The sequence below is a fragment of the Schistocerca gregaria genome, chromosome 1 (assembly GCF_023897955.1).
Source record: "Schistocerca gregaria isolate iqSchGreg1 chromosome 1, iqSchGreg1.2, whole genome shotgun sequence".
NCBI classification, from domain to species: domain Eukaryota; kingdom Metazoa; phylum Arthropoda; class Insecta; order Orthoptera; family Acrididae; genus Schistocerca; species Schistocerca gregaria.
Window position 1 is genome coordinate 699363312 of NC_064920.1, and position 18673 is coordinate 699381984.

Consider the following 18673-nt stretch of genomic DNA (forward strand, 5'->3'; position numbering starts at 1 on the left):
GTGATGGGATTTTTCGGAACTTTAACTGGAATTTCAACAAAAGCATCTCGATTGAATGTTGCAGAGAAATGTACACTATGAGAAATTCAGGAAACTGTGTACTGAGCCGAGACTTTAACCCAAATCTTTGCCTTTCGCGAGCAATTCTTTTACCACCACAACCATCCAAGTATCAGTTAGTAGACCCTCCCCCCCCCCCTCCCCCCATACAATCGCCCTAACTACGATCAAGTTCTTCTCCATTACTTGGAGAAATACAGCAACCAGCCACTTTTTATACGGCTGTATTAATGCCAAGATATGTTCTCATTCATCTTCAATTGCCATCCCATGTTTATGTAGCCATCAATACTATGTGTTTGTCGACCGCATTTTGAACGCTGCAGGTGCCTGTCAAGCCATTTAGCTACCATGTTTCTCAAGTTTTATATTTACGTTTAATTAATAATTAGTTGCCCTTAGTTTTACTCTGTAACTTATAGTTCCTTGTTTGGCATTAACATACATAATTAATACACTTTTAGCTTCACTGATTCATTGCGGCATTCGCCATGCGGATGATTTATATGTTTGTTTTTCCTGGAAAAGACATCTGTAGTCAAGTTACAATTTTCTTATACACTGGGTAGTTGTGTTTATAGATTTAATATCGCTAACCATTGATTTCTTTCCGTTTCTAGCTGCACCAGTGTTACGTCTACAAACGCAACTTACATCAGGAGTACATTTTCAACGTATAAGAAAACTGCATCTCCACTTTAGGTGTATTTTAAGATATTAATTAACATATGTAGGTCACATGAGGAAGGCTACGCTGCATCAGTGAAGATGAACGTGTGTGTGTGAGTGTGTGTGTTTGCATGTACAGGGGAAAGAAGGAGGTACAAGTTACAGAGTAAAAGTAGGTGCGGCTACCTATTAATTAAACCTAAATACGCGACTCGGAAAACGTGAAAGCGAAACGGATTGTTGCTAAATTATTGTTAATTGAGGATGGGGAAACGCATTTAGTTACACATAAAGTATGGACCAAGGTGCACCCAGCCTAATGACGCCTAACTTAGGAGCTACTGGAGTATGAAACAGCGACTCCGATGTCAATGAAACCGACAGCTGCCGGCCGGGAGGATGATGTGCTGACCACACATTTCTCGGTACCGCTTCCAAAGATGCCACTGGCAGAGGATGACACGGCGGTCGGTCAGTTCCAACTGGGCCATCAGAGCCACAACCCGGAGATTTGCTTTGCTTCCAGAATACAAGAAACCGTTGCGTGGCTCCCAGTCTATCACAGAATCCGAATCATTACCATTATTATTACCTTTTGCATTGATATCCATTATATTCGAACAATACGTGGAATGAGGTGGAACGGAGATTCTTCGAACATTTTCTCCGAATGACGTACCTTGATATTCGCTTCAGAAAGGCTACACGAATCTGTGTATCTCTTCGTTCTAGATAAGCCGTTTCACACGCTTTTTTGTATACTGGGTGATTCTTCTTGACGTTTAAAAACCCCCGAAGCGAAATAGATGACGCTGAGACAAGTAATTTAGCATCAGACACATGAGGTCACAAATTTCCGGAAATAACCCAAAACGGATGGGAAATGTTGTATATGTGACGTCACCAGATGATGTACCTCGCCGCAAGTGCAACAGCTGTGGCTGGGCGTCAAGGGATGATTGATGATACTTGCATTCGAGTAAATGGCACAAATTCTAAACACCTTCTGTAAATGTCATCTGTTGTAAACGGAGACGTTAGAGAATTATTATCCTTTTTTGTTTATAGACATTACTTAGTAAAGGAATCGAAGGTCGTTTACTGGTAACGACGCAAATCGGAAGCTTATATTCATTTACTTTGAGGCAAAACGGTAGCTTTTTGTTGTACTGTACTTCGCAACAAACCAGCAAGGACCATGAGATCGAAAAATAAAATCATAAATCCTACCACAATGTAAACACATAATTGTCTAAAGCAGTGAAAAAAAATAGTGCCAACCAAAAGCAAGATCCGAACCCTGAGCACCACACATGACATGATGACACGTGCTCAGAGCCACACCGGTGTGAACACTTGGCTTAGGTTGAGACGGTCAGTGCGACAGGCCGATAGCTCAACCGCTGCACGTGAGGCGAGGTGCGTCAACTGGTGACGTCACATGTCCGACATTTGTCATTCACTTTTGAAGTAATTCCCGATATCTGCGACCCCATAAGACTCATATTAAATTACTTGTCTCAGCATCATCCACGTCACTAAGGAGGTCTTTAAAGGTTCACTCTGTATAGGAAAACATTTGTACGAAATTAAAAACCTTCGCAGACCACTTCACTTCTTTCGTCTGCAAAAGCAATTTCTAAATTTTCCAATGATATATTAGGTTAGATCATTGCTAATACTGACAATAATGCGCCAAGCATTGTCTTAGGCAATTTTATTGTCGTCGATGTTAGTAAATTTCCGCCCGCGTAGTAGTATCTACTCCATTTTTTGTTGTATGTAGATATATGTGCAACCTCTCAATGCCTCGGTTTTACACAGCAATATTTAAAACAAGCTTGAGTCCTGTAATGATTTTTGCAACCCTTTGTAGTGCCTTTCAGTTCGTTTCTCTTTCATCGTTACACGACTTAAATGTTTGTTTCTAACTAACGATGAGATATTCTGTTAGCATTGTTCCTGCAAACACTGGGCAGCGACTAGCAGCACGTAACGGAGACTGGAGCACCATCGCGTCCTGGAAAGAAGAGAGTGCATAGCGCGCATGATATCAGCGTAAGGTATGCGCGTAGCGCCGGCGCTATTACCTCTGTCGGCACGAAGTGTATCATGAATACGCCACTTTCTTTGCCTTCATGTACACTGGGCGCAACGCAGCAAGAAAGTAGCTAACATGGTTTCATAAGTGTTGGATCCAGGAAAGAAAACAGTAGAGAGAAACTGCAACAACGTGGCAACAATTATAGCAAAGAACATGAGAATACGCAATTCCTGTACCATAATTGTGTGCCACTACACTGCAATTTCTTTTCAGAAAAAATAATTCAAAGAATATCTGTCATTCGTCAAAGGAAGAGGGAAGGGGCATATGTATGGGACTCTTGCTGTACTAAATTTCCTAGCTCCAGTACAACGACAACAAAAGTTTCGCTCACTTGCGACTCCACTTGCGACTACTGGGGTCAAATGCGTGCATTTAAGAGAAGTCACCTGGTGCGAATGTACTTGTACTCGAGGTATAATACGTACGTCGAAATAAAGGAGCGGGAGAACACACAGTGAGACTGTCATACTTCTGTTGAGGATCTACTAGTGCGCCACACCATCAGGTGACTGTCATAAGCCTTCGGAGGGGAAGCAACAGTTTTTAACAAAAGTATTCATCCCCCTTGGAACTTCCCGGCAGATTAAAACTGTGTGCCGTACCGAGACTCAAACACGGAACCTTTGCCTTTCGCGTGCAAGTTCTCTAACCGTCTTTTCTTTTAGTTTTTTGTTCCGTATCGTTCGTTGTGTTTGGTTGTAGCGGACGCCACATGACTTGCGTTGAAGTTCGTTGTTGACCGCTTCACTCAATTTTTTATTACAGAGAAAAGCCTACTCTCTGACCGAACAGGCTGAGCTACCATGCCGGCATCCATCTGAGCTACCCAAGCACGACTCACGTCCCATCCTCACAGCTCTTCTTCTGCCGGTACCTCGTCTTCTACCATCCAAATTCACAGAAGCTCACCTGCGAAACTTGTAGAACCAGCACTTCTCTAAGAAAGGATATTGCGGAGACATGGGTTTGCCACAGCCTGGGGGATGTCTCCAGAATGAAATTTTCCCTCTGCGGCAGTGTTTGCGCTGATATGAAGCTTCCTGGCAGATTAAAACTGTGAGGACGAGCCGTGAGTCGTGCTTGGCTAGCTCAGTCGGAGGACTTCCGTCCGCACAAATGACGATAATTTTATAGCTGGCACGGTACCTCAGCGTGTTCGGTCAGAGGGTTAGCTGCCCTCTGTAATATAAAAAAACTGAGTTAATGGATCAACGATAAGCTTTAACAAGTGACCTGGGACGTCCGCCCCGACCAAAGACAATGACCAATAACGAACAAACTGAGGTCAACAAAAAAAAAGGTCTGTAGAGCACTTGCCCTTGAGAAGCGAAGGTCCCGAATTCGAGTCTCGGTCCTGCACACTGTTTTAATCTGCGAGGAAGTTTCATATCAGCGCACACTACGCTGCAGAGTGAAAATTTCAAAAAAATGGTTCAAATGGCTCTGAGCACTATGGGACTTAACTTCTGAGGTAATCAGTCCCTTAGAATTTAGAACTACTTAAACCTAGCTAACCTAAGGACATCACACACATCCATGCCCGAGGCAGGACTCGAACCTGCGTCCGTAGCGGTCGCGCGGTTCCAGACTTTAGCGCCTAGAACCGCTCGGCCACCCCGGCGTGAAAATTTCATTCTAGATTCATTTTTCTTGTTGGTTAATATATGAAAAGAAAGTGAAGAGTGAATTTTAACAGCGTGTCGACACCGTCGTCATGTTATTAGAGACGGAGCTCAAACAGGCATTGATGGGACACATAATTGGGCCAATACTTTTTAAGGAACCATCTCAGCGTTTTTCCTTTAAAGGATTTACAGGGATCGTGTATGTCCAGATGGAGACTTGAATAGCGCTTCTCTCTAATTCCTCATCTACAAATCTTGAGTGTCACATTTCTTGTTTGTGTGTTTTTACAATGAATGATGAAGCAGTTCCCGGTGCATCGCGACTGCTACAACAACTCCTCCTCGGATAAGAAAGCTAACTATCCACAGTAAGGGTAGACACTTGGCACAAAACTTGCTTTCTCTGGACTGCTTCTCTCCCTAGAGGCAGTTGCTTCACCTACAAGTCCACTTCAAATCAACCAGGTTAAAATATGTTCACCATACATATTGTTGGACTCTTTACTTCTGCACTGGCAAAAACTGAAAGACTTCAGGCTGTTCATGCTTTGTGTCTGCCCGCTATGATAATAATAATAATAATAATAATAATAATAATAATAATAATAATAATAATAATAATAATAACGATAATGATACTGTGATACAGCATTATACTACTCTTTACGTAGTGACTGTTGTCATGTATCAATTAATTCACTGACCTGTTTCGATGTGAGTCTGTTGTATGAAATATGTGCAACTTGCAGAAGAGATTTTCATCGTATATCTTCCGTTTGTTATGTACAGGCCCTTGTGTGTCGTTTTTACGGTCATCGATGTTTCTTAGAAAGCACAAAGTACGTGTGTACTTGGTGGAGAACATGAGGAGACGAACCTCCACCGCATAGTGTCACACATTAATACTAGCGACTGAGAAAAAGTTATTACTGATAACTTACATAACCAATATTAACTTTTCCAAAACTGACACACAATCAAACCCTTTTCGTTTTGGTTTTTTTTTTTTCGCTCAGAAAATTTCATTTTATCCCTCTAAGTGTATTTATCTCCAAGCTGGGAACCGCAGGTCTAGTAGAATAGTTTCATGATTTTTTGCAATTCGAGCGCAACAGGAGGCAGCTGATGATATTAACCCGCTGAGAACTTGCTGATAATTAAGACGATTTGCATTACTTACAATATCTTGTGCTTGGAATTAGTTACGTTTACACACTTTGTGTATTTCTCTTGTTATGATCTGTAACTCTGCAAGTAAAGTCAACTTCATGTGAACCATATCAACATATTGTCGATGAGTATGATAATAGTTAAAATAAACACACCGAACTGAGTGGATTTGGAACATCTTTATGATCTGTAGTGATTGAGAAACGCTAAAATATAAAAGAGGTTGTTAGACACAAGCAGTACCAATCGTCTCATTGACTCATTAGTCGGTGGCTTAATAAAACACAAAAGCTAACTATAATTTTTCTTTCGTCATTTTAGAAATAAAAGTGCACAAAGAAAATTCTTTTTCATTCTAAAGTTTAATTAGACGGCATAATTGGTGATGAAGCAGAAGGGGGAGGGAGGGGGCGGGGACTACCCTACTATCTGATTGCGCTCAGGGATAATCGTCTATGAAAGGATGGGAACCACTGTTAACTAGACCTTTTCCCACACTCTACTTTGTTTGGGTTGGTTGTCTGCATATGTTTCGTCAGCCATGCACTGTTTTCGCTGAATCGGAAGACGTTTAAGTTTTCCAGTTTGTATAGGTCGTTTTTAAATCGGAAGACGTTTAAGTTTTCCAGTTTGTATAGGTCGTTTTCATTTTGCATTTGTGTTTTTGTAATTTCCAGGACTAGTCTTTTCCTCAGTCACGTTGCTAAGAGGTACCTGTTTGACGAAGATGTAACTTTAAAAATGTAAATTTCTTGTGATTAAAAACCTCTGCGACATTATTCTTCACAAATCAAGATACGCGGAACAAGAAATCCATGTTCTCATTAATTAAAAGAGGATTTCTTTTCTTTGTGCATGGATCCACAGTAGCCATAAAATCAAAGAAAAATTATTCAATAAAACACAGAAAAATGTTTTAATTTGATAAAGAGGGACAATATCTGCGTTAACATTTCAAAGTGTATGCGGGCCTTCTCTAACATGTCCATTGTGTTGTTTGATAGGTCAGAGGGCACTTCTCACTCTGCAAATGTAAAGGTTAGTATGATACCAAAAATGTTTCTCCGTGAAAGCGTTGCATACGCGAAAAATCCTAATTTCCACCAAGTTTTGCATACCTCGTTAGACTGCTGCTCTGCCTACAAATGACTGCGTCTCAGATTGGAGGGAGACAATAAGAAATTGACATTAAAATCAAGGCCCTGGAAAAAAAAAATTCGCAAAACGTCTCGCATCCTGCCCTGACAAGCTGACAGATGTATTACTTCAGTATCAGTTTCAAGAAAGCCAGAACGGGTCGTAGATATTTACAAGAGTCATTTGCCGCGAATTCTCGACACCATTTATCATTCACTACGAAATCACTCCTTAGCTCAGGCCCAGAGTACGTTCTTGGTGTTAATTTGCCCACTGAGAAGTGGTTGAACTGAAAAATATTTTAGTTTCGTTTATATGGCATGTTATTATTAGAGAAAATTGTCAGTTGCTTAGGCGCGTGGATCACGGTCTGTTGAAAGTCATTTCGGTGACTAATTGTCACGTGTCTTAAGTGTAAGAAGTGTACTCTCACGTTTGGTTGTTGATAACAGTGAGACTAATCATGGAGAGGACGGTACCCAGCGCCGAAACATAGCCCGCAGCCCTCACAGATCGCCAGGGCGGTCAAATGGTTCAAATGGCTCTGAGCACTATGGGACTTAACATCTGTGGTCATCAGTCCCCTAGAACTTAGAACTACTTAAACCTAACTAACCTAAGGACATCACACACATCCATGCCCGAGGCAGGATTCGAACCTGCGACCGTAGCGGTCGCGCGGTTCCGGACTGAGCGCCTGAACCGCTAGACCGCCGCTGGTAGCAGTGCGGTCATTACCCACAACATAACATCCGACCTACGGATCACAACATGGCCTCCCTTCTTTGAGACACTGTTGAGGACTTTGGGTTTCAACCCAGAACATGGCTCCAAAGTCTGGCGCTCAATAACTTGACATCATCAACTTTCCTTCCCTTGCCTCCCAGATACTAGGGTTAAAAATGTCTTCAGCCACCTAGTTTCCAACCGGCTACGGTTTGCTACCATACAAGTGTGAGTTATATAGGCTGTCAACTAAAGGAACAGGGCTCTAACCCTGTTATTTGTGGAATCTTTTCTGTAGAAACTGTTCCAAAACATCTGAGTGTAATGTGGTGTACGCCAGGTCGCATCGTTGCTGGGATTCCATGTTAAACGACAGTTCCTCTGCCTTCCTTCTGTTGTATACCAAGGTGACAAAAGTCATGAGATAGCGCTGTGCGCAATTACAGATGACGGCAGTATTGCCTGCACGAAGTATAAAAGGGCTGTGCGTTGGTGGAGCTGCCATTTGTACTCAGGTGATTAATGTCAAAACTTTATGACGTGATTATACCCGTACGACTAGAATTAAGACTATGAACGCGGAATGGTAGCTGGAGCTAGATGCATAAGACATTCCATTTCGGAAATCGTCACGAAAGTCAATATTCCGAGATCTACAGTGTGAAGAGTGTGCCGAAAATGTCAAATTTCGGGCCTTATCCCACACCACCGACAGACAACGCAGTGACCGACGGCCTTCTCTCAACGACCGGCAGCAGCGGCGTTTGCGTAGAGTTGTAAGTGCTAACAGACAAGCAAAATTTTCTGAAATAACCGCAGAAATCGATTTCGGACGTATGACTAACGTATCCGCTAGGACAGTGCAGCGAAACTCGGCGGTAATGGGCTATAGCAGCAGACGACCGGTGCGAGTGCCTTTGCTAACAGCACGACATCGCCTGCAGCGCCGTGACCTCATCGGCTGGAACCTAGACCACTGGAAAACAGTGGCCTGGTCAGATAAGTTCCGATTTCAGCACGTAAGAGCTGATGATAGTGTTCCAGTGTGGTGTAGACCCCACGAAGTTCTGGACCAAAGGTGTGAACAAGGCACTATGCAAGCTAGTGGTGGCTCCATAATGGTGTGGGCTGTGTTTACATGAAAGAGACTGGGTCCTCTGGTCCAACCGTCCATTGACTGGAAATGTTATGACGTGCTACCTGGAGATTTGCTACCTGGAGACAACGTGGAATTTTTATGGGTAACTACGCGCCATGTCGCTAAGCCACACTTGTTAGCGATTGGCTTGAATAACATTCTGGACAAATCGAACCAATGATTTGGCCACCCAGATCGACCTACATAGATCCCATGGGACATTTGCGGGACACAATCGAGAGATCAGTCCGAGCACAAAATTCGGCACGAGCAAGACAAGTGTGCAGGCGTCTCGGAGTGAAACAAAGCGATGTTGTTCGGACATGGAGGAGATACAGAGAGACAGGAACTGTCGACGACACGCCTCTCTCAGGCCGCCCAAAGGCTACTACTGCAATGGATGACCGCTACCTACCGATTATAGGGCTCGCAAAGAAAATTTTAAGTGCTCCTTATTCCCGCGTGCTGTTCGAGAGTGGAACGGTAAAGAGACAGCTTGAACGTGGTTCATTGAACCCTCTGCGAGGCACTTTATTCTGAATAGCAGTGTAATCACGTAGATGTAGATGTAGATTATGGCTCGGAGGAACCCTGACAGTAACGCCACCATGTTGAATAATGCTTTTTGTGCAGCCACAGGACGTAGTGTTACAACTCGAACTGTGCACAGTAGGCTGCATGTTGCACAACTTCACTCCCGACGTCCATACAGCGCGATACAGATGGGCCCAACAACGTGCTAAATGGACCACCGCTCAAGATGAGTGTCGCATATGTCTTCAACCAGACAATCGTCGGAGACGTGTTTGGAGGCAACCGGGTCAGGCTGTACACCTTAGACACACTGTCCAGCAAGTGCAGCAAGGTGGAGGTTCCCTGCTGTTTTGGGGTGGCATTATATGGGACCGATGTACGCCGCTGGTGGTCATGGAAAGCGCTGTAACGGCTGTAAGATACGTGAATGTCATCCTCCGACCGATAGTGCAACGACATGGGCAGCGTATTGGCGAGGCATTCGTCTTCATGGACGACAATTCGCGACCCCATCGTGTACATCTTCTGAATTACTTCCTTCAGGATAACGACATCGCTCGACTAGAGTGGCTGGCATGTTGTCCAGACATGAGCCCTATCGGACATGTCTGGGATAGGTTGAAAAGGGCTGTTTATGGACGATACGACCCACCAACCACGCTGAGGGATCTACGCCGAATCGCCCTTAAGGAGTGCGAGAATCTGGACCAACAGTGCCTTGATGAACTTGTGAATAGTATGCTACGACGAATACAGGTATGCATCAGCACAAGAGGACGTGCTTCTGGGTAATAGAGGTACCGGTGGTTACAACAGGCTGGACAACCACCTCTGAAGATCTCGCTGTATGATGGTACAACATGCAACGTGCAATGAGCAATAAAATGGGCGGAAATGACGTTTATGTTGTTCTCTATTCCAATTTTCTGTACAGGTTCCGGAACTCTCGGAACCAAGGTGATGCAAAACTTTTTTTATGTGTGTACTTCTGCAGGAGACTTCCGACGACTTGCTGAGTCCATGCTACGTCGAGTTGCTGCACCACGACGCGCAAGAGGAAGTCCGACGCGATACTAGGCGGTGTCCCATGACTTTTGTCACCTCACTGCAAGTGTTCCTCTATGCCGAACGGAGACTAGTACCTGCAGTTGGATCACGCGTAACAGTTAGTAGCGCGCCGCGGCGCTGTGGGGAGCCCGCCTGGACTACGGAGACCGGCCAGAGGAACGAGGCACGCCGTGGCTCCCGGAGCAGTGGGCAGTGGGCGGTGGGCTGTGAGCAGGGGGCGGCGGCTCAGCTGGGCTCCACGATCGATCCTCTGGCAGGCCGCCCAGCACGGTGCGGCTTTTAGGCGTCCTGCGAAACGGAGCAAGTGAAAACTGGGAAGGCTCCGCACTTCTGCTACTCGAATGTCACAAATTATGACAGTGCACTCATTTGCCACGCACTTTCAGCATTATAAATCAATGTTACATTTTGGCTAATGACGTCTCACGGGGTTTGATGTTATGATAGGGTCGGAGAGACGAAAGGCAATAATAGACGATGGAGCAGGAACTATGAAACAAGACACAAAAAAGGTAACGCATAGGGCGCTGAGCAGAAAAGCGTCAAGCAAAGATACATATTCTAAATACAATTTCATTTGAATGATTTCTTTCAGCGGTAGCGCTGTAAATGTAATTAATTTTTAATAAAAAATTTGAAAAGCCAGTGAAACCAGATTTGCTGGATAGACAAATCTGATCGACAAGTACTTTTTTTAAATATTTGTGTAAACTTTTATATTAGGTGCCTACAGTTTAAGTACAGTTACTCATGGAGTGTGGGCTGTAATTATCGTTCAGTAGTGAAACTTCCTAGATATTTTAATCCGTTAATGCTGAATCAATTTACCTTGGAAAAAATTAAGTTCCAATTTTGGCCACCAGGTGCAGATGTGGCGCTGTGAATGCAAGAAAGACGTATAGAAATGTTTCCATATGTAGTGACTTAGGAACAGGATGTGGGCAGGAAAGGTCAAACAAGTGACAAAGGCATAATGTTGATATTGTTATTAACCGTCCCTTAGGCAATTAGTTCAATATGTGCACTGGAGACGTTGACGAGTTCTTGCACATAGTGACGAAAATTGGAACTAATTTTTTCAGTGCAAATCGGTTCCGCATTAACGCCTTAGAAAGTCTCCCAAGTTTCGCTGCCATACAATAATTAAAGCATGTACTGGACCTCAGTGAGTGATTTTATTTTAATTGTAATCTCTCGGTACATGTCGACAACATGGTTCCGTTTCTCATGAGTGTCAAGTCTAAAAGTTCAGGGTTCAGTCCTCGATCGATCTTAGCATTTTTATCCCTCCTTTAAAGTCTGCGAATGAAGTGTTAATGTGAAAAATGTCAAGGTGCAATGTGATTCGCAGTCTGTGTTAGACTGCAGGGCGCCTGTAACGTTCCTAGTCAGCTGAAAGATCGAAGGAAGGCAAGGTCAGTGCACCCTCAGTAAGACCATGTCTCGTAAAGCGCTGTGGTGACCAAGCCATCCTTCAGTTCGAAGACAGCTTTACTTTTTAAATATTTACAATGGTATCCCGTACAAACTACAGAACAAAATAAGAAAATTCCTTTGTGGTTGTCAATATAATCCATGGACGGACTGGGTCAGGTGGTCCCGACATCCCGACGAGAAATGTTAGTCGGTCGGTCAAAACGCCTACACACGACCAGTTTGTTGGTCGGCCGCTCGGTGCGTGTGTAGGGCCCTTACGTAGGCTGGCGAAGGGCGGAGCGTGCCGGCAGCCGCTGGTGTGTGCCTCGCGCGGCATAACAAGGCGGCACCTGCGCCGTGTTTACACTGGCTCTGCAGCCTGCGCCTGCTATCAGGTCGCAAGGCCGCGCACGTACCGCGCCTCAGTTACGTCGCTCGCAGCGCAGCTCGTGTTCCAGCTAGAGTCCGGCAGCAGTCCCGATTATGCACTTATTACCATCCTGTCTCGTTATGAAGCATTGTGTGGTGACGCCGAGTTCCAGGTACCGTGACTGAAGACAAGCTCTACGCCATCGTGTCGCCCCGTCACTGGCCGAATTATTCGAAGCCAGATCGCCGTATACGCTGTCTGTAAGTCGCACCGATCGCTTAGCGTAAGACATCTGCCACATTAATTCTGCAGTAAGAGCTGCATACTGGCCCTCGCCCCTCATATGTTTTCGTAGTGGGTGTAGGAGACATTAATAAATATTCTTGGAAGATTTGTCTATGTAATACAGCTTTCACATGCTGCTTTATAACAAGAATTGCGTTAAATATGGTGCGAACGTAGACATCGGGCTACACTGGTCTGTCACCACAACGAAGCTTTCAGGGAAGGGGTTGGGGGCAGGGGAGCTGGGGTCAGGACTGCCAATCTCTAGCCGATTCTGCTTCTGCAGTTAAACACAGGCGTACAGAGCACACTAGCATTTGACTGAGAGCCCTCTCGAATATATTTAAAACAAGTAGCATGCGAAGTACTGGATGCATCGGCTTATAGATGAGCGATGCGTGATGGTTTAAAAATTTTTGGATAAAACGTTCATGACTATTACAAAATTGTTACTGACATGTTCTGGCTTCTAACGATATGAGACATGCAATCTCACTGAGTGCATATGTTAGAGAAGTGCGCAATATCGGTTATAAATTTATTTAAATAATACCACGATGTTGAATTACGGTACTATGGTTTACTCGTAATGAATTTTGTATAAATTGCCTTTTTACTTAGTATTTGTTTCCTTTTTCATTTCTAGAAATTCAATATTAGCCTATGAGCTGTAATGTGAAATTTTCCATGCACTCCACTTACAGCTTTTACGTCAAGCATTGTGGTGCTCAAGCAGAAATTGTTCACTTTAATTAAAACATTGGGTAATAGAACTATTACTCTGCAAGTTTTGTATATGTCACGACGCTTCATACACACCAACTGTTATGAACTACCCTTCCAGCTGCTGAATAAATGTTGAGAGTACTTCTCAAGTAATCTGAAACATTTTCATGAATTTAACTTTTTCGTCTGGAGTTAACGGCCTCCTGACACTACAACTCATTTTGTAAGTCACTCTAAATAACAATAACAATAATAATAATAATAATAATAATAATAATAATAATAATAATAATAATAATGGCGGTAAAACTAAATATTTCCTTAGACAATTTTTATTCAGGCGTCAATCTGTCTTGAGCTGAAGTTTTCGCTTTACAAGACACAGTGTTCTAATGAAATCTTACCACCTTTCACAAGATTTATATAATGTAAAAAAAAAAAGCAATCGTGCAAATACTGTCACTGTGAAACGTCACTGAAAGAATGCAGCCTTGCTTAGAAGAAGCGCCCGCCACTTGTCACCTGCATAGTCTCGTCTCAGTTGCGGATTTTTGTGTCCGTGAATGCGGGAAACAACGTTCAGTTTCCTCCTGTGTGCTGACTCGTCTAAACGATGTAAATTTTTTTTTTTACACTGCAGACAACTGCGGGTAACTGCTGCGTATCCCAGGTTTTGATTCCGACATCCAAATATTGCAGTAGAGATAAGTGTGTCTGAATACGATCAATGCAAAAGTCCTTTTATTTTCCTTTAGTGGCTTTTGGCCATCGCAGTACAGCCATCCATCACATTTACGTAGTGCAATTCTTACTGGTTATTATAATATGCACTCCGTTAATAGCTATTTACAACCAAATAATTGCTGAAACAGGACTCTACTAGAGACTACTCACAAAGTAACTATACCATAATGAAAAGGATTGGCCATGGTTCAATCTTAGATCCACTATTGTACCTCATATATGTAAACGATTTTGCGTCAAATATACAGCAAGCAGAACCTTTGCGGATGATACCAGTATTTCAATCAATCCAAGCACACATACAGAAACAGAAGAAATTGTAAGCGAAGTTCAAGTGTCATTGACTGGTTTTCTGCGAATGGCCTCACATTCAATTTTAAAGACAAGCAACACAGTTCTGACAGTCTTGGGGTACCATACAAATGCTAAGTGTAATACTTGGTGAGAAAATAATAAATAGGGCAAAAACTTCAAAATTCTTAGTTGTCTATATTGATAAATTTAAATTGGAAAAGGCACATTTTGGAACATGTAATACTTAATTCAGCTACATTTGCACTTAAAATCATTGCAAATCTTGAGGAGATACAAGCCAATAAGTTGACATGTTTTACATATGTTCATTCAATAACATCATATGGAATGATGATCTCGGACAACTCATTGTTAAGAAACTAAGTTTCCATTGCGCAAAAACATGCTGCAAGAATGTGTAGTGCTCATCCACAATCATTTTGTGTATATGTTTGTCTTGGGCTTTCTGACTACTGTTTCACAGTATATTTCCCTCATGAATTTTGTTGTAAATAATCCACTGCAGTTCAAAAGGAACAACACTGAACTTGACATCTGAAAGATAAATGACATTCATTACTCCATATTAAGTTCCTCTTTAAAACAAAGAGGTGTACAGTTCTGCAACAAAATTATTTGATCACTTACCTAATGACATAAAATGTCTGACAGACAGCGACGTAAAATTTGAAAACCGACAATTTTCCCCCGACAGCTCCTCCTATTCCGTAGAAGAATATCTATTTCTGTAGTGGCCATGAACTAATCACATCTTTCTTCTTTTGAAGAAAAAAAAGGTACTTAAAAATATTCGAAATGTAACCATATGTACAGATTGATTTGCGATGTGAATGTAAAAGGACTCGTTCCACATCAATACGCTCTACCGCGCAAAATGATTTATGGAACATGTAACTTGCTTAAAAAACATCCTTACATCGCGAGCACAGTATATGTAGATAGATAGGTCATATATTTAAGTGGTTAACAATCACATTTAATACCAGTGGTGTACTATCGGTGTTCAGTTGAGTTATTGTTTGCGTTTTATGCACAACACTCAGATGACCGATAGTGTGAAGTTGAGGCGGCGAGTACACTTAAGAGCACAACTCGCAGCACCTAAAGCAGACAGCCGTCGAAATGTTATTTTCTTCCTCCTGCTCCTTACATTTCTCCTGTAGATTTTTGTCGTTATGTGGGCTTTGGCAGTGTTAGTGACAGTCGGTGACGGGATGCCGGTTGAGCAACCAACCCCCCCCCCCCCCCCCCCCCCCCTCTCCTTAACAAGGGACGTGTTCTTGTGTTTCTTTCTGTGTCTATGGTGAATCAATGTTAGTGTGAGAACATTTTAATGAAGATTAATAAGAGTCTTGAAGTTACTTCATTAGAAGACGCTGGTAAATGTTAACATTTGCGGCGGTGTCACACGTCAGTAAAAGACCTAAACTGACGATGAAGCCATAGTAGGTCGAAATCGATTGCAAATGAATTACATCATTCAGCTCAGCTGAAAGATAAGACAGCAACATTTTTCTCCAATGAAACAAGTAGTTCCCTGTTACCAGACACTCTTTGTATTCACTTTACTGATACCCACAAGGCGCTTCGAATGTTTAAACCGCCATCAGGTGAATTTACGTGTGTTAGTACGATATGGGTGTGTTAAGATTATACGTAACCTGTGCCACTATCTCCAGCCCTCACAAGCTTCTTTCTGTGTCGCAAAACGTCACATTTAAACTGTCACTTCGTTTTCAAACATGGTGTCTCGAAACTACATAGATGACATCGTTGTTTACAAAGTGTGACTGTTTATGAGAGATGTATGATTGAGGAAGGAGCCTCTGACCACTGGAGAAAGTGCTATAGGTTACCCCAAAAGTCGTAACACAACACACACATTCGTACTAACACATGAAAATCTACCTAATGGAACCTTTTAAATAGGCACGTCGCGGTTTGAGTGTATTGTACTTTAGTTTATTACGACCCACGTTTCGGCTTTTTATGCCAGTTCAAGAGAAGTTTGTTTTTAACACACATTGCAGGACATTAAGCTCAAAATTGGCCATACATTAAGAAATATTCGCTCCCCACAAAATGCCAGACGTAAAATCATCTTGAAAAAGTACGTCAATCTAAAACAAAGAGGTTTACTTTGGAATATAAAAAATGAACATGTCCTTGAGTCATATTGATAGATGACTTACTCAGCATCATCGAAAACTGTTTACTGCCTGATCGAGGTTTAAGCCTTCGAAACGCTTTGTGCGTATAAACAAATAGGGACTGGTAACAGAAAACTTTTTTCATTAGAGACCATTAAGTCATGGTAAAGCCTAACCTAAAATATTCGCATTTTAAGAATTTTTCTAATAAAATCTTTCACATGTGACGCTCCCAATTTCCAGGGCCGTGGAAGCAGCAAGATTGCCAGTTAGTTGGTATACTATCATTTACATGACTGAAGGTGAAATTGTGCTACATCCCCTTAAGTTGCTTTATTTAAAAAGAACTTCAGTTTGGTTGCATTTGCGACTTTTGTGAAATTGGTGATATACTAAAATAAATAACAAGTTCATTTAAATGCAGAAGTAATCACATTTATTGATTATCTCAATATCCAACTAATATTCATAAACGTTAATTCTCAGTGCAATCTTCAAATTATAGAACTAAAAACGCAGGGTGCTTCGGTATCACAGAAGTGTTTTGTTCGTTTTATCCAACAAAATATCGATGAAATTTATTTTCACATCTCCGGCCTGAAATCTAGCGGCTCAGCTGATCATTTTACTCAAATAACTTGTCCAGATCTCAAGGACTAATTAGTGAATTACATTCCAACGGACATATTGGTATATCACAACTGCCTGGTAGTATTTTACAAGTTCCCTTACTAAACGTTCTATAGAATTTATATACAGATATTCTATAATGAATAGCTAAAGAAATTGGTACACCAGCCTAATATCGTCTATGGCCCCGTGAGCACGCAGAAGTGCCCCAACAAGATGTGGCATGGACTCAGACTAGTGTCTGAACTAATGCTGGAGGGAATGACACCTTGAATCTTGCAGAGCTGTCCAGAAATGCGTAAAAGTACGAGAGGGTGCAGATACGTTCTGAACAGCGCGTTGAAAGACCTCCCAGGTAGGCTCAAAAATCGCGTCTGGGGAGTTCGGCGGCCAACGGAAATGTTTAAACTCAGAAGAGTGTTCCTGGAGAGACTTTTAGCAGTTCTGGACGTGTGGGGTGTTGCATTGTCGTGCTGAAATTGCCCAAGTCTATCTTAATGCACAATGGACGTGAATGGGTGCAGATGATCAAACAGGATGCTTAGGATGTAGCACTTGTCAGAGTCGTACCTAGACATATATGGGATCCCATATCATTTGAACTGCACACGCCCCACACTATTAGAGCCTCCACCAATTTGAACAGTCCCCTGCTGACATGCAGGGTCTATGGATTCATGAGGGTGTCTCCATACCAGTACATTTTCACCCGCTCGATACAATTTGGAATGAGACTCGTCCGACCAGGCAACACGTTTCCAGTCATCAGTCCAATGTCGGTGTTGATGGACCCAGGCGAGGCGTAGCATTGTGCCGTGCAGTCATCAACGGTACACGAGTGGGTCTTCGGCTCCGAAAGTCAATATCGATGTTGTTTCGTTGAATTGCTCGCACGTTGACACTTGATGGCCCAGCACTGAAATTTGCAGATGTCTGCGAAAGGGTTGCACTTCTGTCATATTGAATGATTCTCTTCAGTCGTCGTTGGTCCCATTCTTGCAGGTCTTTTTCCGGCCGCGGCGCTGTCGGAGATTTGATGTTTTACTAGATTCCTGATCTTCATAATATACTCACGAAATGGTCATATGGGAAAACCACACTTCATTGCTGCCTCGGAGATGTTGTGTCGCATCTCTCGTGCGCCGATTGTAACACCACTTTAAAATTCACTTAAATCTTGATAAGCTGCCATTGTAGCGGCAGTAACCGATATAACGACTGTGCCAGACACTTGTCTTATGTAGGAGTTGCCGGCCGCACCGCCGTAATCTGCCGGTTTGCGTATCTCTGTATTTGAATACCCATGCCTATACCAGCTTCTTTATTTAATACAAAATTAAGCAAATTTATGTCAAAATCAGATTGAAGAGATATATAGCTGCTAATGGCTTGTCAGGTACTTGTAGGAGACCGGGCTCTTTCTGTTTGAGGCAAAATGCCTTATTTGTCAATATTGTTCATAATTTCTGGTCATCGTCGGCGACGAAGTCTACGTAGTGATACTAGGTTTGTAACAGATATGAGTATGGAAGCGAACAGAGGGCAGTTGACAAAGGCCCGTCCAGACGGCGACCACGGGGTGACTGGCAGTGTTGTGTCGTATAAGGACGAGGACTTCGCTTGCTTTCATTACGTAGCCACGCCACAGGTCTAACAGGTGGTTTAAATTGATTCTCAGCCTCACTGAAGCTTTCGAAAGCTGGCGGCCTCGCTAAAGAGTTTAATCTGCGCCGGCGGCAATTATTCTGAAGCTTCGAATGGCTGCGCCATTCTAATGTCGGTTGTTAGCGCGGCCGGCACCCC

At 42.8% G+C, this 18673-nt stretch overlaps 1 protein-coding gene across 2 annotated transcripts in view; it reads left to right on the plus strand.

The window, feature by feature from the left end:
• The window catches only part of LOC126365268 (adenomatous polyposis coli protein-like), a 460427-nt gene that overhangs the window by 6644 nt on the left and 435110 nt on the right, over positions 1-18673 (plus strand). Inside the window, exon 1 of one of the 2 annotated variants that reach the window (XM_050008131.1) lies at positions 12097-12280. The exons of the other annotated variant lie outside the window; for it this stretch is intronic. The gene's annotated coding sequence lies outside the window, so the exon portion shown is untranslated. Of the gene's footprint in view, positions 1-12096; positions 12281-18673 lie in introns of those variants that run through there. 2 annotated transcript variants of the gene reach the window in all.